The sequence below is a fragment of the Aricia agestis genome, chromosome 14, assembly GCF_905147365.1.
Source record: "Aricia agestis chromosome 14, ilAriAges1.1, whole genome shotgun sequence".
NCBI classification, from domain to species: Eukaryota; Metazoa; Arthropoda; class Insecta; order Lepidoptera; family Lycaenidae; genus Aricia; species Aricia agestis.
The window spans coordinates 7383809-7406307 of NC_056419.1; the positions used below are offsets into that span (position 1 = coordinate 7383809).

General features: G+C 35.1%; 1 protein-coding gene across 1 annotated transcript in view; it reads left to right on the forward strand.

Annotated features, from left to right (window-relative positions):
- The window catches only part of LOC121733731, a 140043-nt gene that overhangs the window by 105111 nt on the left and 12433 nt on the right, over nt 1-22499 (forward strand). The window lies entirely within an intron of this gene.

A 22499-nucleotide genomic window follows, 5' to 3' on the forward strand; every position in this document is an offset into this window, starting at 1 on the left:
AGGTGTTACACAACCTTAGGATGATCGATCACTCTTTTGTACTATCCCGAATGAAGTAGGTCAAATTCTGAATCATAACACCTACGCAACCCACTAAAAATTGGATTCAGCCTCTGTATGATTTGGCAAACGTTACGTCATTAAAACTTTTGCTGTCGCAACACTCGTAATTCATTTAGTTGCCTCTTTCTTCGCTTGTAAAAATACAGAAGAATTCAATTTAGCGCAATGAAAATTCATCTCACTTTCTTATCGCTTTGTCGGTGACGTTCAAATGAATTTCAGTAAAAATAAAGCGTCGTTTGCGACCAATTTTCAATATTTTTTACTTTTATGCGAAGTTTACTTTGCAATTAATAAAATTGTGATTGGAACAGGAATATAATATCATCTACGCTTATTCCATTCCAAACTCTATAACTCTAAAACACTGATAAATATAATATACGTGGGAGAGCCACGCTTCGGCACGAATGGACCGGCTCGACCGGATAAATACCACGTTCTCACAGAAAACCGGCGTGAAACAGCGCTTGCGCTGTATTTCGCCGAGTGAGTGAGTTTACCGGAGCCCCAATCCCCTACCCTATTCCCTTTCCTACCCTCCCCTATTCCCTTCCCTTCCCTACCCTCCCCTATTACCCTATTCCCTCTTAAAAGGCCGGCGACGCACATGCAGCTCTTCTGATGCTGCGAGTGTCCATGGGCGACGGAAGTTGCTTTCCATCAGGTGACCCGTATGCTCGTTTGCCCCCTTATTTCATAAAAAAAATATATAAAAACGAGCAACATTGTTTTTGTGACTACTAAAAAGATATTACCATACTATCCACCACTTATTTTAAAACCGAGAATACAAAATTTCACAGAATGTTTCTACGATAAACTTTTTTAAAAACTTTCAATCCCTTAACAAACTTACAAACCGCACTATTTAAAAATCATATTTTTGAACGCGTAGTGCGTTTCCACAAAGTAACAAATTATCAATCAAAGTTGAAAACAAGCCCGAGGACGAGGGCGGGGGCGGGGGCGGCGGCGAGGGCGGGAGCGGGGGCGGGCGGCGCCAGACTGGCTGGCGCGGGCTGCACGGTGCACGGTGCATCTCGCAGGTGCCACGAGCCGGGTAGCGAAATTGAAATTTTTGAATGTTTAACATCTTTTTAAATAGTTAGTTTTTTATTTTTATTTTAGTAAAACACATTAAAAACTGTTTAATAAATACGATAAATTAATTGGTTGCGATTGTCCACTTAATAATTTTTTGCGTTAGTATTTAATTGCAATTATATATCGGTAATTTTCTAAGTTTTTACCTAATATTTTTAATTTGAATGAAATCTACGTTTTTCTTAACAAAGAGCTAATTTAATGACCAAAATATAAGGACCAAGTTTTCTAAGCCAATAAATTATTCACTGAAAACACTTCACTCAAAACCACGTCGTAGCATTCGTAACTTTTTCGTAACCAGTGCTACGGTAATGCTACGATGATGCTACGGTAGTGCTACGGCGTAGCTGTCTACGAAATATGCAAGTTGATTCTTAACGTTTTAAAATTTTTGGTTTTGAAATTGTAAACGTAGTTTTTGTATTTTAAATTCGTCAACAGTTGTTGTTGTTATTAGGTACAGTAGATTATAATCATATGTTTCTAAATAACATTACTACAGAAGCCATAAAGAAAAATGTTTTATTTTATACTTCTTTAACTATGTGCATACCTATTCATTTCTAAATATTTACCATAGATATAAAAAGTACTTATTATAAAACAAACAAGTGACACGTATAGTTCTTTATTATTAGCCTCTGTAAGAAATAGATACGAAAATCAATCGACGAGCGAACGATGACCCATGAGGAATGAATTATTGAAACCAAAACGAGCACGCTATTAGCCCTATCGTGCGCGTGTTGGCTCCATTCTATAATTCACGATGGGGCAAATCATATCAAAATAATACCAAGCTTTATCGATTGGAAAAACCGTACCATAACGTCGGTAACTTATTTTCGTCTCGCTCACTTTGGGGACAGTAAACTTACCGTCTGAGTAAACAACATTATAAAGAAGTCGAGAGGCCATAATTCATGATATTTTTGTATTGTTCTGTACTGCGAGTAACTTGATCAAAATAAGCACATGTACTTAAACTTTACCGTGGACAATAACATTGCGCATTCTGTTAACTTCGAAACAAACGAATTTTAACATTTAACAGAATACGAGTTATTCTATTGCTATACGTACATGTTTATGTTGAGATAGTCGTAAAATGTGAATCTCAAATCTATTATTTCTCGGCTCATATTCTTTTATATTCAACAATAAATTATAAACAAAAAACTTTTTGAAAAAAAGCTTTTATTTAAATAGTCTAAAAAGAATAAAATAAATTTCTCCTTAAAATTTTTAACTTTTATGTTAAAATCCTCAATGTATTATACAATTTGCATGATAATAAAAGCTTGTCGCGCGAGACTTAACAATCTATCAGCTGGTACTTGATAAATTTATTAAAATAAAAATATAATATCAATTTGCTCAGTCATATTGGTACTACATAATATAGTTTATTTACAAATCGCGCGACAAGCTTTTATTATCATGCAAATTGTATAATACATTGAGGATTTTAACATAAAAGTTAAAATTTTTAAGGATAAATTTATTTTATTCTTTTTAGACTATTTAAATAAAAGCTTTTTTTCAAAAAGTTTTTTTGTTTATAATTTATTTTTTGTTTTTTAATTATCTCTGGCTAGACTTCTTAGTCTGTTTGATATATAATTTGTTTTGTTTCAAGAATTTATTAAAATCTGATCAACTTAAGTCATTAAGAAATCGTACACGACTTTGACTAGTAAAAAATCTATATTTAGCGAGTTGTTCTATTCCGTTTATTTCTGCATGACTAAAAAGTTAAATTTCGTTTAACAAAAGTGACCGGCTTCAACCGGGCATTTTCTGAAACCCAGGCTGGATTTGACTTGAAGTCACGTCATGTTATTTCACGTCACGTCGCGACTCACGTGACGTCACGTAAAATTACGACACATACCTTCACGTCACGACACGACACGACACGACACGACACGTCATAACACGACACGTCATAACACGACACGTCACGATACGACATGACACGACACGACACGACACTACACGACACGACACTACACGACACGACACGACACGACACGAGACGACACGACACGACACGACACGACTTGACTATTACTTTTCAATTTACTCTCAATGAGCCCTTTTATTTGATACCCATATTGCAGAAGTGCTTTAAAATAACTATTCCCCTATCTTGGCTAAGCTGCCATATTTGATATAGAATAACATTACATTCGTTTCCGAGTTACTCTCAATAAGCCCTTTAATTTGATACCCATAATATTACAGAAGTGCATTAAAAATAACAGCTGTTCCCGTATTTTGGATGAGCCGCCATATTGGATGTAGAATGACATTATAATATTCGTTTTCGAGTTACTTTCAATGAGCCCTTTCATTTGATACCCATATTGCAGAAGTGCATTAAAAATAACTATTCCCCTATCTTGGATGAGCCGCCATGTTGGATGTAGAATGAAATTACATTCGTTTTCGAGTTACTTTCAAAAAGCCCTTTCATTTCATATCCATATTGTACGACTGTATAACAACAGTAATTATTTCGCCATCTTGGATGAGCGTCCATATTGAACCTATGTAGAATGACATTACATCCCTTTCATTTGATAACCATATTGCAAAAGTGCATTAAAAATAACTATTCCCGTATCTTAGGTGTGCCGCCATATTGGATGTAAAATGACATTACATTCGTTTTCGAGTTACTATCAAAAAGCCCTTTCATTTAATATCCATATTGTAGAACTGCATTGAAAATAACTATTTCGCCATCTTGGATTGTCGGCCATATTGGATTTAGAGTGATACCACATACTATATCGTGTATTGTCATCCAAACTAAACGTGTATGCAAAATTTCAGCTCAATCGGTTAAATATATCTGCTTCAAAATTGAGTTCCAAGATTTCACCCGAACATACATACTTACATACATACAGAGCAAGTTAAATAAAAGCTTTTAATAATAAATATACAATCACGGTGTTATAAAGATAAAACAACTAGATTTTGAATTAAGAACTTTCGAAAACAGTATATTTTGCCGTGATAAGAATGTAAGAACATTCAAGAAAATGTACATTGAATTGACAGACTGGCCGCTCGCGATATCGGACTGTCTATTCAAAATTTGAATGGCTCGTTTTCATTTATAATTACACCGCAACGCCTTGTGAAGTTGCAATGGTAATTGTTAATTGACACTACGTCTCCTAAAATATATATCTATACCAGATTATATTAAAATAAAAGATCATTCAAAAGTATGAAGACCGACAAAAAGACACGTTTTCGTAACCCAATAAAACTAAAAGTATGGATTACCGTTATCGTACTTCTTTTTCTTTATTCCTTCGTAAAACGCACAAAAGAAACCTCACAGCTCTCAAATACGCGTAAGAGCCAGTCCACACGGCGCGTTGCGTCAGCGTTGCGTCGTCGCAGCGCTGCCGTTTTACGCATAACACACGGGCGCTACGCCATCGCAGCGTTATTACGAAGCAGTTTTAACGTCAACACCCACCCCCGCTTCGTCTCGCGGGGCCGCTATCCGTCATGTGTGCGTTGCGACGACGCAGCGTGCCATGACGTTTTCACATTGGTTATTTGTTTGTAAAACAACGCAACGGCAGCGCTGCGTCGAAGCAACGCTGACGCAACCGCCGTGTGGACTTGCGCTAAGGCAATAAAATTTATTAGTGAAACGGTTCGGACGTATCTGGCAATCAACAATTAAGTGCCGTTAAACGCCAATTAGAGCAAAGCAGAATGTTCTAAAATCGGCACGACTATATTCGGCAAATTAGGCTATCGCGTTCGACGAAACGTTACTTTCTACTCAAATTAGACGGCGTTTGAAATATGGTCCGAACCACGATGTTAGTTACACATAAAGTAAAGTTTTGTCGCTTGGTTTAGTTTTTTGCTTAATATAGCAAAACATAATTATTATAGTTTTAATAAGGGTAGAGAATTTAACAACGGACTTTTACGTTGTGTTTTATAGGGCGACCAAACACAACCTGAACGGTTAATAAAGGTCTAAAGGCGTAGCTGGGTCTTTAAGACCAGGAACGCAACTTGCAACTCTAGCGGAGTTACACATATTAGGTAATTCGTCTGGTCGTTGTTTATTTTACGACAATTTATAAATAAAAACCTCATTAACTAAAGTAAGAAATGAGATGAACATTATTTTTAATTATTTTTTATTTATGTCTTCAGAAAAGAGTATAAAAAAGGCATTGATCTATTTTCCAATCTCGCTAAGAGAGCGTCAATAGAAACATTTGAAAAACTTCCGAGTCCTGCTACTTAATACTTATCGAGGTTCCCAAATGGTTATTCAGGGTCCTTGATAAGTAATAAGTAACGACCTTTTCCTTATAGGCAACAAGGAAAGGGATGAGGATTAAGTTAGCCCAATTAAAGGTAGGCTTTGTTTAACTTCGCAGTAGATTTATCTTGATTACGGGCGAGTTCATTTTGTAATTGCCCAATTTTCAAAATCAAGTCGTCAAATTTTTTGGCCATACTTAATATAATAAATGCAAAAGTCTATCTGTTAACTCTGCACAATTAAACCGTAAATCCAATTTAGATAAGGAAACATTAAAGAAAAGTTTTATTGCAGAAAATGTATAGTTTTCGCGCGATAAAGCAAATTGGTGTGCAAAGGATTTGCAGATAATATTATCTCATTCATATTATAACCATCAACCCGACACGTATCATGAATTATCATTAGGTTTTATCACTTAAAATAAACATACATTTGCAGATAATATCTCATTTATATTATAACCATCAACCCGACACGTATCATTTTTTTTTTTTATGAAATAAGGGGACAAAAGAGCAAACGGGTCACCTAATGGAAAGCAACTTCCGTCGCCCATGGACACTCGCAGCATCAGAAAAGCTGCAAGTGCGTTGCCGACCTTTTAAGAGGGAATAGGGTAATAGGGGAGGGTAGGGAAGGGAAGGGAAGGGAATAGTTGAGGGTAGGGAAGGGAATAGGGTAGGGGTTAGGGGATTGGGCCTCCGGTAAACTCACTCACTCTGCGAAACACACCGCAAGCGCTGTTTCACGCCGGTTTTCTGTGAGAACGTGGTATTTATCCGGTCGAGCGGGCCCATTCGTGCCGAAGCATGGCTCTCCCACGTATATCATGAATTATCATTAGGTTTTATCACTTAAAACAAGCATACATAATATGTGTTTACTCTCCAAAATGTTTCAGACCATCAAGAAATAACACATACAGAACTTAATTTATAAGACGCTATTAAAATTCAAACTGACGTAACTCAATGGATGTATAAATATAAACAAGCGGATTAAACGGCGCAAAAGAGCTGTGTCTCGGGAGCCGGGACGGGGGACTAACGAGAAAGGAGTCTGGCAGCTGGCCAGCAGGACTGGACGTAAATTGCGGTCAAACACTCGCGGTACGGAAAAGTGAAACTAAGTGTTTACATAAGTTGCAGATGCAATCAATTCCCCACATTGTTGTATAAGCTTGAAGCTTCTGTTTTACATATTCAGGTCTAATGTGATCTGTTGTGCTATTTTTCTTAACTCGAAAACCAAAATATCTTGTCGCGTTACTAAATGCTTAGGCTGCCTTCACATTAAGTCGCGAGTAGTGCGGCAGCCGAACCACTTAATGTGAAGGCCGTCTTAGGCGACGCTGAAATAGCTCTCGTCTCAGCAGTAAGAGTGGTCCTAATTCTATAAATAGTTTACAACTATTTGTATAATTAATAGGTTGGGGAAAAAGTCTTTTTGCATTATAGTTTGTATGAACTTGTCATAATATCTCTTGGGCTATACCAATTGTATCTGGCTGATTTTGGTATCATTAAAAAAAATTACAGAAGACAATTCCAAATTCAAATTAGGTAAATGTGAGATTTTTATTTGTTTTTTCTCATTGTATACTTAAATAATGAGTGATTCTAATGAAGAAATTAGATACATTTTAAAAATTTATTACAAAAAAGGTAAAAATGCAACACAAGCCGCAAAAAAATTGTGATAGTCCTTTAATTAGAAAAAAAATTGTGATGTTTATGGACCTAATGCAGTATCTCTGAGAGTAGCGCAAATTTAGTTTAAGCGGTTTCAATCCGGAAATTTTGATATCAAAGGTGTTCTAGTCGCCCTGTTACGGACAAAACTGATGCCATTTTTTTTAAAGTGGAGCAAGATCGGCATATTAGTAGTTACGATGTAGCTGAAGAACTGGGGATTGACTTGGGTACCTCATGAGCTCACTGAAAGAAACTAATGAACCGTGTACTCATTTGTGATTCTTTATTACGACGTAATGAAACCGAACCATTTTTGAAGCAGCTGATAACTGGTGATGAAAAGTAGATCACGTACGACAAGAACGTGTGAAAAAGATCGTGGTCAAAGGCCGGTCAGGCTTCACAGACTGTGGCAAAACCTGGGTTAACTCGTAACAAGGTGATGCTGTGTGTGTGTGGTGAGATTGGAAGGGCATTATTCATTATGAGCTGTTACCGCCAGGTAGGACCATCGTTTCTGAACTGTACTGCGAACAACTGATGAGATTAAAGCAAGAAGTTGAGAGAAAGCGGCAGGAATTAATCAACAGAAGGGGTGTTTTTTTCACCATGATAACGCTAGACCTCGCACATCTTTAACCACTCAGCAAAAATTACGGGAGTTTGGCTGAGAGGTTTTAATAGATCCGCCGTATAGTCCTGACCTTGCACCTTTAGATTTCCACCTGTTTCGGTCGCTGCAGAATTCCTTAGGCAGCGTCAGGTTGACATCACATGAGGACTGCCAAAACCACTTATCGCAGTTTTTTCATCAGAACCCCCAAAATTTTTATAGCAATGGGATCATATCCCTACCAACAAGATGGCAAAAAGTTATCGAACAAAATGGCACCTATATACTTTAGTCAATTGTAAATAAGTAAACTTTGTAAAAAAACCTTTTGATTTTTTATTTAAAATGCGAAGAAACTTTTTCCCCAACCTAATATTATGACGTACCCAGGTGTGCAAATATTATTTTCATATCAAGAATTTTCTGTTTGTTGACTCACCAATGATTTTAGTAATTAAAAAAGTTTATTCTTACAATTATACATATTTTGTGTATTTGGAATACATCCATAGTGTAATAATATAAATGCGAAAGTGTGTTTGTCTGTTTGTCTGTCTGTCTGTCTGTTTCCTCTTCACGCTTACTGAAATTTGGTATGAAGATACTTTGAGTCCCAGGAAAGGACATAAGATACTTTTTTTCTCGGAAAAATATACGGTTCCCGCGCGATAAATGATTTTTGTCGAAACGTAGTTATCAGTCGTAGTAGTTACTAAAATTAATAGATTTGAAAATAGATAGTACTTAGTAGATTCTGATATTTACTTTTATACAGTAGGATTATTTTATTTGTACTTTTATAATAATAACATTAATTTCGTTGAAATGAAATAAACAAATAAATAACTGTCTTGACGTCATGTTTTAATCAGATTTGAGCACCGGAAGAGTGGGGGACTTGAGATTTATCTGAAAGATTTATCTCTAGAAAGATTTGCTAAGCTGGCTCATGGCTGAGATTACAATAAATGTTTTCTTTTTTAAGCCTCTTCAAAGGAAAGGGTTACATATTTTATTCATCTTACCTACTTATAATTTTAATTGCTTACTTATAACGTTATTACGTAAAAAACGTAATATAAAATAAATAACGTCACGTATATAACAAATGACCCTTTAATTATTAAGATACTAGTTAGGGACGATGATTGGAATTTTCCTCGGAACGTGAAGGACAATTTCTGTCTATAAAAGATTGCTATCACGCTGACAGCTCTAAGGGCCAGCGCATACAATAGCGTGCACGCTGTCGTAAAAAGACTTTGATAGGTACAAAGGAAGGACAAGGAAGTATATTTTAGTTGATTTCGTATTTCGATTAGAAAATAGAACTTGATAGCTTTGAATTGAGACGATTTGAGCAATTAATTTTACTTTCTATTTTACATTTTTAGTCTTCTTCAACATAATGTATGTCGATTCTGGATTTTAGAAGATTACAAAAATATGTTATTTAAGTAATGGAAATATTCATTTCCTAAATAATTTGGCCGGAAAATTAAATAACAAAATAACAAGCCAATAAATCCAGTCTCATTTCTTCAATAGTTTTCGTTCTCAATTGAATCCGATAACACTTAAATGGACGTAGACGGCACTTATCTCGTAAGTGGGTTAATAAGAATTACCATGCTCGCGTTACGCAATCTTAGAGGTTATCACTTCCGATATATTGTGTTCGACAGTACGGCGGGCGAACCGAGCCGGGCTGAAGGGGTAACGACGGAATATTGCCTTTTGTTTGGCATCTACTCTTGGCATCGAACTTTAAATACATTGAATGCACTGTCAGCTAAGTGCCTCTGTCGTAAATTATGAATATTACAACATGTGGTATAAAAACTTGCCAATTACCCCCGTAATAACTCTATATAATTGCTATTCGTTCGCGGCTATTAAATGTCGATAAATTATGTATCGCCGCTTTTATTAGCCCTTGCAAGAAAACATTTTAAACGATGTTGTAGGAAAATGTTTATCATCGAAACTTCTATTGTCTGCTTCTGTGAAAATTTGTGTTGCTTCTCCCTTTAATTTGGGGTGCTCGCAACTTATGACTTTTAATAGTGGCAATCCGAATAGAGGGGCTCATTTTAAAGTATTTCGTTTTCTGTACAAAATGTTAGTCTATACAAGACTCTAGCATGTTTACAACTTGGGCTATTTTAGGTACGATCCGTCGACTTATGTACTCGTTATAAACGGTTTTGTTTGATTTATTTTTACGGCCAATATACCTGGCCTCTTCACAAACAACGTTATTGTTTTCGCAACCTTGCGTCGTAAACGTGATATGAAAACTGTTTTATTATTTTTTACGTTCATTCAATCATCTGTTTGATATGGTATCCTTCCATTTCGGTATTCCGTTACTAAACACGCGTCAATTTGGACGTATCCATTTCGCTTTGATCACGTATTTGCTCTGCTTTGTGTGATCACTAATTAGTTGCACACACTAAAGGTGCCAAAAGCATACACTGACTTGCCAAAAGCGTGTATTGCATTATCAGACGACTCTTGTCAACAATATATTTTCTATGAACCACGAGGCTAATTACAAATATTAGCATTTGATATGTGTTTTATCACTTGGCTATTGGTTTGCTTGACAAAAGTCTATACGCCATACATAATGTATTGTATTATAATGGGCCTATTCATCAAATCATAAACTTTGTTCAATACTCATTACTTAGGTAATTTTTTAATCAGTCGATTTAGTCCTAAGATATACTCCTCTACAAAACACTCCTACGTTTTACAATCTTTATCTTATTCCCTATTAAAAATTAGTTTTATGTAATTATAATACAATTAATTGTTCGGCCGATTTATCTTTCATTGTAACATGTCTCATAACATTCTGAGACATTGAATAAAAATGTTATTGTAAGCGCCTCATTGACACCCGTGAAGGTTGTATATCGCATTTTCATTGGCGCAATAAAGTGCCAGTAATATGATTAATGGTTTTGTGATATCTTTCCGACGCGACGCCCACTCATTCTCATGACTCACTACTGATTCATGCTCTCGAGTCTCAAGGGGGTAACAGACATGCGAGTAAGTACGCGGACTTATGGCTCGACGATCTTAATCGCCTGTGTGTCAGCAAAGAGCCGCGGGCCGCGAACCGCGAGCCTGGGGGCATGGTAATCCGGTGTCAGCGATTCTCGTGTGTCACCGACGCGAGCCGAGTAAGTTCGCGAACTTAAAACCCGCGTACTTTAAGTTCGTACGTCTATCAGGCACTTTAATACAGCGGCGCGTATAACCCGAAAACTTACTTTATCGGAAGGCGAAATGCGAAGTCAATATCCATATCAGGCCGAAAAGATGCTACAAAGGTGGTTCAAAATTTACTTTTCCACGCTGCGCGTTGTAATAAATTTCACGAATGGTTTTACAATATTATGTCAGACTTCACGTTGTCTGATACTTTCTCAAGCTTTATTGAACTTTGTTGTTTGTTTCCTTTGCTTCTGATGCAACATCGATTCGGCGCATGAAGGTATTCGATTGTAGATTTTCATCGGTATGTTTTTGGCGTATACTAAAACGTAATCTAAATATTGGTGCTGGTTTAAAATTGGTAATACTGCTCCGGACCTAGTTTTTTTTAAATGACACTCGAAACTGTAAAATGATATGGCAAGATATTACGTTTCTCTGCGTATAAATTAATTGTGTCTGTATCCGGTATCGATATTTTAAATATGGAGCCTAATTTAGTTTGTGACGTTAATTGATATTGTTAATTACTCTGACACGGTTTTAGACTTCGATTTGTTTACTGAATTAGCTGAAGCGGTCCCAATTTATCGTTTTTGTTCCAAGTAGTAGAGTAAACGTGAACACATTCAAAACTGTCTATTGTAGACAAACAATGGCGCCGCTCTGTGCTGCTGTAGGTCAAGAGACCATAACGGGTCACGTCTCAGAAATAATAACCTATTTACCAACAAATAAAATACACATTTAGTTCATAAACATATAATAATAAATTATACATTTTGTACATAACAAAAACATTGAATGGAGGTTCGTTCAATGTTAATGTTTTTTTTATAAAGTCCCTTTATTTACGAGTTTTTTTGTTTTCAATGTATATTTTATATTTTTTATACTGTCGCAGAATCCAGTATAGTGATCTTTGTATATAAAAATTGATTTTTAATTATGTTAGTCACGCTATAACTAGACAAGGGCTGAACCGAATTGGCTAATTTTAGTCTTAATATAATTTTGAAAGTCCAGGGAAGATTTATAAGTGACACGAAGTTCACCGAGTCAAAACTTGAGAGGTGTCAAGGGACACCCGGATGGGACAAACTTATTTCTTATATACAAAAAACCTATATACACTCAAAAAAAATCGTCGCTATACCACACTGTTCAATGCGAAATAGAAAAACGAAACGAAAATAACTTGCTTTCTATGAGAGAGAGGGAGAGAGAGAGACAAAGAGAAAAACAAGCGCTACCGCTTACAACGTCACAATGACGACCTCTGTGGCTCAGTGGTGAGCGCGTCGGTAGCTCAAGCCGGGGGTCGCGGGTTCGAATCCCGCCGACGGAACAAAAAGTTTTCAATGTTCCCGGGTCTGGATGTGTATTAAATATGTGTATGATATAATAAAAATCTTAAATATATGTAAGTATAGTATAAATATATTTCCGATTACCTGTACGAGTACCTGTAACACAAGTCTTTTAGGTACTTAGCACGGGGCCAGACTGACGTGGTGTGAAGCGTCCATAGATATTATTATTATTATTATAATGACACAAAAAGTGTCGATACAACTTTTCGTCTTATTTTTTTCTGTCTAGCCCGTTTTCGCAACGCGCGATAATAAACTTCGTTCCAACTAGTAAAATATATATTATTTATACAACCAAAAAGCTCTGAAGAAACTATTGCTGCAAGTTGTCCGGTTCCCGATATTGATTTTTGCGGTAGCTATCGTGTCTTGTATTAACAAACTAGAATTTAAAGCTTGCGTGCCGATCAGAATGTTTAAAGTATGCAAACACAGACGTAGTGTTTGTGCATTCAAGCGCCGCAGTTCAAATACCTTTTACGGTTTTCGTATTTCGCTGTAAAGCTTGAAGAATATTTTTAAGTTACAAGACGGCAACTCTTTTTAGGGTTCCGTACCCAAAGGGTAGAAACAGGACCCTATTACTGAGATTTCATTGTCTGTCTGTCTGGCTGTCTCCAGGCTCTATCTCAAGAACCTCTATAGCTAGACTGCTGAAATTTTCACACATTGTGTATATCTGTTGCAGCTACAACTAAAAACGCAATAAAATGTATATTTAAGGGGGGGCTATACAACAAACGTGATATTTTTGCCCTTTTTTGCTCTATATCGATAATGGCAATAGACTTCAAATTTCACAAAATTTTTAATAATACGTGTACTTCAATAATTAATAATAAAATTTAAATTTAATTTAAATTAAAAGGGGCTCCCATACAAAAAACAAAAATTTTGGCTCATTTTTGCTCTATAACGTACCCTTCGTGCGCAAGTTTGACTCGCACTTGGCCGATTTTTTCTCATCTTTAAGTAAAAGAAGCAGCAATATAAACTATCCTATTTCGGTAAAATAATTAGAGTAAGTATCTCTATAATATAATATTATATCTTAATAATATTTCCATAAAAATATCTCCGTTCTGCGATTTAAGCATGAAAAGTACAAACGTTTTCTACATTAATATAGATGTTACAGCCAAAGTAATAAATCTGGATATTATATAATATTATATTCTTATATATTATCTAGCCATTATATTTTATAATGTCTACTCAATTCAGATAAGATATTATAACATAACTAGTAAGTCAAAAAAAAAGACGGGTTGCACTCCGGGAGTGCCGGCAGAAGTGAAAACTTGATTATTAACGTTGTGCGTTATTGTTTTTAACCCATTTTTTATGAAAATCAATTTTTAAAAAATCGATTTTCTTAATTAATCGAAACCCTTACAATTATTTTAAACCCATTTTTTAAGAAAATCGATTTTTTAAAAATTGATTTTTTTAATAAATCGAAACCAATCGATTAAATTTTTAACCCATTTTTTATGAAAATCATAAAAAAAACGATTTTTTAATTAATCGAAACCCTTACAATCGATTAAAAATATCGACAATCGAAAAACAACAATCAAATAATCGATTTCGATGTTACAACACTATTCTCCAACCGTCTTACGGTTTTTCGACCAGCACGAGAATCTGACGCCGAGTGAGTTAGTTTACCGGAGGCCTAATCCCCTACCCTATCCCCTTCCCTACCCTCCCCTATTACCCTTTTCCCTCTTAAAAGGCCGGCAACGCACCTGCAGCTCTTCTGATCCTGCGAGTGTCCATGGGCGACGGAAGATGCTTTCCATCAGGTGACCCGTTTGCTCGCTTGCCCCCTTGTTTCATAAAAAAAAACTAGCTGTCCCGGGAAACGTTTCTTTGCCATATATAAAGTATTTCGATTTTCGCCCATATTATTTTATTGAAGTGACTAAATAAGTATGCCACCATGGCAACGTCCATCGCTATCCCGTCTCACAAACAATGATTGCACGCGCACACTACAACAAATAGACCAATTATGAGAAAGTGTCACGGTCAAAGGGAAAGGTGCTCACCCAAAAATTAGTGGGGCGCGTCTTTGTGGATTGCACGGACTATAATATATCAAGCTATATACAGAATCCACATTTTTTAAAATTCAAATATTTTGCCGGCCATAAAGCCAAAAAACGTCAGTTTTCAAATTGTTACTTTCCCGCTTTATCCACTCATGTCTTCAATTTTATTAAAATGTAAATTTTGCATTTTATAATGTAACCTGCAAGTTTTTAAATCTGACCTCAGTTTAAGATTGTTCGCACCAGGAAGTTGCAAAGAAAAGAAGAACAATGAACGTACTTTTTATTACGGTGGACTTTTACTTGTTCAAATTTAAATACTTTTATGGTGTTTTCATCGGTTTTTTTTTGTTTGCATATTTATAAGGTAAAAGCACTAATGGTAGACTCGGAACTAATAGATGACACTTAAGACAAAAATACCATAAAAATAAGAATTTTTTCTCAACACCATAAATTTTATAAGCTTCTCAAGCTATCTGTTGACGTGAAAAAATATATTAGGGACGCCTTCGGGAACAAAATTTTCAAATGGGATCAGTTTTCGTAAAAAATGTGACCGCATCAACACGCGCTAGGCAGTTTCTTAGCAAATAGGTTAAGGAAGTCGAAATTTTGCACGTAAGTTTTGAATACATTTATTTGATTTTTTGTAATTACTATTGATTTCATTGGATTAATGGTCATGTTGTTTACACAAATTAATGTTTATTTATGATTTTTTATCCATTTTCCCTAACAATATAAAGGGTGTCTACTATTAGTTCTTGAAAATGTAAAAAACCTAATAGATGACATGGAACTCATATCATCATTTTGCAATACATACTAAAGTTATTTTGTAGTTTATTCTACTGCAAATATCATCAATATTCTCTGAAAATATAATTCTATTAACAAGCTAACAAATTAGAACTACTGTACCTAAAAATTGACATATTAGACCTTGTCTGATCTAAAAATCGATTGCTTTAGTTTTTTAGCAGTAAAAAGAAGAAAAAGGAGAGCTGAGAAAAGAGAGAAGAAAAAAGAAGAGGCAAGAGAAGCATGGAGACTAAAGACTGAAAATAAATTTGCTTGGAAAAAATATATGAAAAATAAAAATAAAAGGAAAGATAATTTTAGTATGGAAGAAGAGAATCTGGTGACAACGTGGATAATATTTCATATACATGTAGTTACTATGATGAAGTAAATGAAATCTTTTGAAAAAACGACAAATAAAGACATAATAATAGGAAAAATGTTAAATGTAATGTAATGTTCTATGTCAACTATTAGTTCATATTGGTGTCTACTATTAGTGACGTTCGTTTTCTGTGATGCCATCTATTAGTAGTTATGACTAAGTTTACAAAAAGACCAATAATTTATTTTTTTATTGATTTGTCAGTGAATAATCATAATAGTTTTATTTTGTAAGAGTTACTGAACTTTATTTTAATAAATATATATTTTACAATATTCAAATGTTCCATGTTTCCTTAAAGAGTCTGCCATTAGTGCTTTTACCTTACTTACACGTTCGTAGCGTCGTATGTATGCAGTATGGATTATATATGACGTTACGCGTCATATAAAATCCATACTGTTATTATAAATGCGAAAGTGTGCCTGTCTGTCTGTTAAATCTTCACGCCCAAACCGCTGAACCGACTTTGTTTAAATTTGGTATGGTGATGCTTTGAGTCCCGAGAAAGGACGTAGCATACTTTTTATGAAGGAAAAATGTACAGTTTCATTGCGATAAATTAACATGTCTATCCAAAGGCAAGAACCATCGAATAAAGACGGTCTTCTAATGTCAAACCGTTTGGCCCGTTTCTTGTGCGACTGAACATAACGACATCTCTATATTTTGGGTATATACCAGATATATACCAGATATAGCCAAATTTAATCAAAATCCGTCTTTCAGTAGTTTTTGTGTTAAGTTTTACTTAACCTTAAAAATATAAGTGTGATAATAATTGTATAAAAAAATTTGATAATTTTTGAAGTTTTAAGAAGTCGAGGATGTAATATAATTTTCTGTGTCCAAAGCATAAACCTATAATGCTAGTATATATTAAGTCTATGGTCCAAAGTATACTCGTGATTAACATATATGACTGAAAGACATTATAGAATACTAGACGTTCCGCGCGGCTTCGCCTGCGTAAATTAGGAGTTTCACAAATCAGCCCACGAAAAATATTCTATGATTTTCCCTGTTGTTTCCACATTTTCCTCTGTTTATTTCCTCCTATCAGTCTTAGCGTGATAATATATATAACATAATGACAACTTACTCATTTTAAAATAAAGTTACATTTTTGCAATCACCATTTAATAACTGTCACTAAAAAGTTTAAGAATATAAGTAACAGAGCTATTTTATGATAAATTAACCTAAAATCGTATAGAGGTTAAAGAATAATTTAGGAACCTCCTAAAAATATATATTGGTTCAACTTTGTACGTTTAAGGACGTTGACCTAAATGGCTAAATTTAAGTTCGTACATAATCGAACAGTGGTGAATTTTGACGATAACAAGAGGCCATGAATGTTAAGTGGCCTCGCGCCTTTTGTCGGCCTGTTCACAACCTTCAATCTATATTAATGCAATTATGTTGATTCGTTATAGGCAAGTTAATAGTGCTTATACTTTTAATGGATTTAATTTTATAGTTATTGTAGATAAAGTAAGTTTTGACGGATATAACACTACTAATTTAAATATTGCGTATTAGATACCAGTCATTCGAATACATTATTTGGTCAACTACGTTATTTTTTTTTCTACATTTAGATTTAAATTTATTTAAAGGTCAGAAAAAAAAAGTAGAAACAATATTTTAGAAAATCATTTTTACTCACGTTTACGTACGTTAGTTCTCTTAATATTATAATTTATAAACAAGTCAAATTAAAATATGATAAGGTAATATCCTTACTCTTAACTTTTTTGCTTCAACGTACGACGTACGTAGAAACATTTGACGTGGGAGAGCCATGCTTCGGCACGAATGGGCCGGCTCGACCGGAGAAATACCACGTCCTCACAGAAAACCGGCGTGAAACAGCGCTTCCGCTGTGTTTCGCCTAGTGAGTGAGTTTGCCGGAGGCCCAATCCCCTACCCTTTTCCCTTCCCTACCCTCCCCTATTCCATGCTCTTCAGATGCTGCGAGTGTCCATGATGGGCGACGGAAGTTGCTTTCCATCAGGTGACCCGTTTGCTCGTTTGCCCCCTTATTAAATTAAAAAAAAAAACTTTGAAATAAATACATCGAAATATTTCTTTCAAACTTTAAAAGCAAAATATCTGAAAGAGATTTCTACCTAGTAATAAGGCCGCCATTGTTTTTTTTTTTTTTTTTTTTTTTATATGAAATAAGGGGGCAAACTAGCAAACGGGTCACCTGATGGAAAGCAACTTCCGTCGCCCATGGACACTCGCAGCATCAGAAGAGCTGCAGGTGCGTTACCAACCTTTTAAGAGGGAATAGGGTAATAGGGGAGGGTAGGGAAGGGAATTATAGGGGAGGGGGGGAAGGAAATAGGGTAGGGGATTGAGCCTCCGGTAAACTCACTCACTCGGCGAAACACAGCGCAAGCGCTGTTTCACGCCGGTTTTCTGTGAGAACGTGGTATTTCTCCGGTCGAGCCGGCCCATTCGTGCCGAAGCATGGCTCTCCCACGTATTGTGATTGTGACACTATCTTGTTTTTAAGTTTGTATTTTCTCTATATTGTGTGCACAATAAAGAATATTTGTTTGATTGATATCAGAAGAAGTAAATAATATTCCAATTTGACCAAGATATATAAAAAAATAATTTCAGAAAAAGGCTAAATAAATAAAATGAAAAAATAAGAACATGAAAAATGCTTCAAATCGGAGCATTTTTCATGTTATAAAATAATTTCCGACGAAAAGGTGCAAACCCTTTCCCGCTTCTGTTTGTAATGCAATATACACTTTACCTCAATTTCCCATTTCGAACTTGGCTTTGGAATATTGTTATATTTATATGTTCCATGAAATTTTTATTTGTATCCCATTTTGACCAAACAATTTCAATTCATTTTAAATGTGAGCAAAAAATAATACTGAAAAAATTTATGAAGACAATAATTTTTACATTTTATATACCTACTCAAATTGAACACAAAACACAAATCGATGTCCATTTCATCTTGAACTTAACAAATAGAAAAAATATCATAATCGAGAGCGGCGAGGGCTTTACGAGTGATCAGATTTTAGCTGGCGTAAAATTTATATGCATACAAAATGCTTAGCTAGTAGCTTTCAAAACTGGAACGTGTAACCATTGGCTACACTATATTTTTGGCTTGGCTTTTATAACACTTTGCGCCGGAGTAAAAATAACAAACAATGTTTACAAAGCCTTTTTGAACAAACAAAAATCAATTTTGGTAAAAAGCAATATTCAATACCCTTTAATTAGCGAGATGAATGTCTTGCTAATTAAAGGTTAAAAAAGTATTTTAATTCTTTTATGTACTAAATAATGAACGCGACCGGGCACGGTGGGCTCTCTGGGTATCTGTACCGCTTCAGGTGCAAAGACAGCCCATCGTGCAGGTGTGACCCTAGTAAAATAGAAGATGTACCACATCTTCTAACAGAATGCCCAATATACTCGAGGCCAAAATACTCGTATGATCTGGAGATGATAGGACTGGATATAAATAGGACTAGAAATTAATGTTGATAGCATTAAGGAAATTGTAAAAAATAAGAAAAATAGGGAAGAATTTTTGCTATATTGTGTTAAAATAATAAAAGGAGTAAATAGTATTAACAGAACAGAAAAAAGAAATAGGAGATAAGTGTGTAGACGTAGGACAGTATAAATTGTATTCAGAACATAAATCCCTCGAATAAAAATCAGGGACAAGAGCATTATAATAAAAAAAAATCAATGCGTATCATAAATAGGTATTTAATGTAGATGCTACATATTTGGGATGTCAGAAGTGGATCTTACTCATTTTATGCCGATAAACACTTTGTATAAATCACTTGATGGTACTTACTACCTAATGAATTCGTGTGAAACAAGACGATATTAAGTGCTAAACGATAAAATAACGATAAAAGCCCTTTACTAGATTTCAAACAATGTAACCTTTATGATAACGGAGTTTAACCTTTTCCAGTGGTTGTCTGACGATCTAATTTCAATATTCAAGAACGTATAAAGTCTGAAATGAAATAAATATACTTTATTTTTGTAGACTGAAACCTTTATCGCGAGACGCTAAGTGTATTTTTAATATTAAAATGTATAAGAAACGAGTAAACACGTGTAACAAAAGACGAATAATAAGATAGAATGGAATAAACAAAATATATTGGTAGCCTACATTTTTAATACACTACGGCCTACGCCAATCGAATGTTACGTTATGCCAACTATTATTATCTATTCTGTGGCTATGCCGACTTTTTTAACTGACTTCCAAAAAGGAGGTTACTCAATTCGACCGTATATATGTTCTTTTTTTTTATAGCATATTTATGTTATTTTCACGGCAAATTTACCTTTAAAATTCTAATGTAAATCATGAAATTCAAGCAAATAATATTTAATTTTGAATCTTATCTAAGATTTTCAATATATTTTGAGGTGTAGTTTTGACCATTATTTATCTACAGTGTGTAACAAAAATAAGTGATAATACTTTAGGGTGTGTACGTAAAAATTTTTTGGTCTTTCAGCGCCGCTACTTTCACAGTGAACTCTCTACAAGGAACACGTACACACCCTAATTTGAAACACGATTTGAAAAATTCTTTCAGTGTTAGATAGCTCATTTATTGAGGAAGGCTATAGGCTATATTTGATCACGCTAAGACTAATAGGAGAATGTGGAAAAAACGGGGGATGTTATTTGAAAGGGCTTATCTCGCGAACAACTGGACCAATTGTAATGATTGGCACAGATAAGAAGTAGACCACGTGAAGGATCATAGGCTATCGATTTTAATCATTTTTTCAGTGGCTATATATTTTATACCCGTGCGACGCCGGGGCGGGTCGCTAGTTCAATAATAAATAAGTGCAGTTTACTCATGAGATATGCAAAATGAGCCCCAGACAACAACCACAGATATTTAACTATGTTTTATTTACTTTATGGCTATTATCCATACTATATTACTAATACTATAAATGCGAGAGTGTGTTACCTCTTCACACCCAAACCGCTGAACCGATTTTGCTGAAATTTGTTATGGGGACACTTTGAGTACCGCGAAAGGACATAAGATACTCTTCATCGAAAAAATGTACAGTTCCCGCGCGATAAACGAATTTAGGCGCAACGGAGTTGCGGGCAACAATTAGCTATCTCATATTTTAACCATCAGCGCAACTATGAGGTAATTCTCAAATGTCAGCCATCCCCCGCGCTACCGGCACATACACGTGAATGTTGTTCATGCTTCCAAACTTATCAAATATTAATATAATCTCCGACGAAAAAGTGCAAACCTTTTCCTGCTTCTGTTTGTAATGCAATATACACTTTACCCCAATTTTCCATTTCGAACTTGGCTTTGGAATATTGTTACAGTTTTATGTTCCATGAAATGTTTAATTTATCATATTTTTATTTGTGTGACCAAACGATTTCAATTCGTTTTAACCTTAATGTGAGCAAAAAATAATGCTATCCATACCAAAATTATATAAGTAAATGCGTAAGTGTGACTCTCTGTCTGTTACCTCTTCACGCCCAAACCGCTGACGGCTGAACCGATTTTGCTGAAATTGGATATGGAGATACTTTGAGTCCCGGGAAAGGACATAGAATACTTTTTATCCCGGATAATATACCCGGATAAACTGTATTTATTACTCTGGCTAACTTTGACCAGTAATTATGAGAAATATCCGGAGAAAATGATTTATTTATCACTTTGTACGTGGGAGAGCCATGCTTCGGCACTAATGGGCTGGCTCGACCGGAGAATTTCCGTTCTCACAGAAAACCGCCGTGAAACAGCGCTTGCGCTGTGTTTCGCCAAGTCAACCAAAAGGCCGGCAACGCACCTGCAGCTCTTCTGATGCTGCGAGTGTCCATGGGCGACGGAAGTTGCTTTCCATCAGGTGACCCGTTTGCCCCCTTATATCATAAAAAATGTCTTTTCAATTTTGGTATTATATATAATGACCAGTCATTATGTATAATAGCTATTTAATCACTATGACTGTAACATATATATTTGAAACAGCTGTAGCACGCTGTCTGTGTTTCTACACAATATAAGCAAGTGACATGTATTCATACGCCGTACGTGATATTTTAAAATGCAAATACGAGCGCCACACAGTGAAATAGTGAAATAGTGAAATAGTAGTACCTTACCACATTTGGATTTTTATTACCTAGTTAGGCACGCACTTTTTCAGCGTTTTTACCTAAAATTGACTTGTGAAAAACAGAAATCTCGGGTGAAAAGAGTGTTTGTTTGTAAAAGGATTTTAAAAATGTGAAAGAAAAGTTGTTATACAAGATGTTCGTGTAAACACCGTTATCCTTGAAACCATCAAATGAGCCAAAAAAATCCGTCTTCATACCCATACGGATGCCCGGACCGGATATTTGTATGGGTATGAAGAAGGGTTTTTTTGAGTTCCCAGCATTGTTCTCATAGAAAAAGTTGTTCATTTACACGGGCTCATTTGATGGTTTCAAGGATAACGGTGTTTACACTAAAACATAGTATATATTGTTTAAATTGTATGTTGTAAAATAAGTTACATACTGTAAATATTGTAGCGCTATCTATAAACTAAATAACAATATTTTATCTTAATTTTCAGTAATGTTATGTGCGAAATGAACTTTCTTTATAGAAATATATTTTGCCTATCGTAATTATATTTGTATGATTTTTACCTACCTCGATAGCCAGGTACTGTTTGCTAGGATCTTTGCAGAAACTTTAGACATTAAATTTTAATATCTAAAAGTTTTAACATTACTATTGGATGTTTACTTGGCAGAAATACGA